Genomic DNA, 889 nt, shown 5'->3' with positions numbered 1-889 from the left:
TAATATATTGTATAAAAATATTTATGAATTATATTGATTATACTTTTCATGTTACAATTATTCTCCAAATACTTGACCTTAAAAAAACATATTACCCAATTAATGATACAATAATTTGATTTTTGTAATTAAAAAAAAAACTATTTATAACTATAATATCATTATATTATTCTACATCAAATAGTATTCTAGCACTAAAATATTGAGATGGCATATTCTGATGCTTGTATGCATATATCTCTCTCCTCAATTTATTTTAGGAAAGTATCTTTTTATAATTATTCAAAAATTAGTATTTAACAAATAATTATATTAATGGCCAATCATACATAATTAGTATTTATATCATATCTATATTAATAATATTTTTCTCTTCTCAACTTATTTTAAAAAAGTATCTTATTTATAATTATATAAAAATTATTTAATAAATAATTATATTAATTGTCAATCATTTTAATTGTTAATTATTCTAATTATACTAATTATCAATCATTCTAATTGTCAACAATTATAATATAATTGTCAATCATACATAATTAGTATTTATATTATATTGACGGTAATAGTTTTATTATGCATGTGTGTATTAATAACACATAAATTGATCTACTAAAAGTTATATATAATGTCACATATAAGGTTCACGAGTCTAAGTAGAGTCAAATTATTTTGTTTAATTTTTTTAATTTGTTATTTTTTTTTACTATTTCATATAATAATAAAAATATATTCTTTATTTTTTTATTGAAATTAATTCTTTTAAAGTATAAGTTACAATTTTTACGATATTTTATTGATGTATTTATTCTATTATTCTTTTGATAATTTAATTATTGTTCTTATTCAAGTTTATTTTTTTCATATAACCTTACGACGTGATTGTTCT

The sequence above is a fragment of the Arachis stenosperma genome, chromosome 5 (assembly GCF_014773155.1).
Source record: "Arachis stenosperma cultivar V10309 chromosome 5, arast.V10309.gnm1.PFL2, whole genome shotgun sequence".
Classification (NCBI taxonomy): domain Eukaryota; kingdom Viridiplantae; phylum Streptophyta; class Magnoliopsida; order Fabales; family Fabaceae; genus Arachis; species Arachis stenosperma.
The sequence above is the reverse complement of the archived record's forward strand: the minus strand, read 5'-3'. Positions refer to the sequence as shown.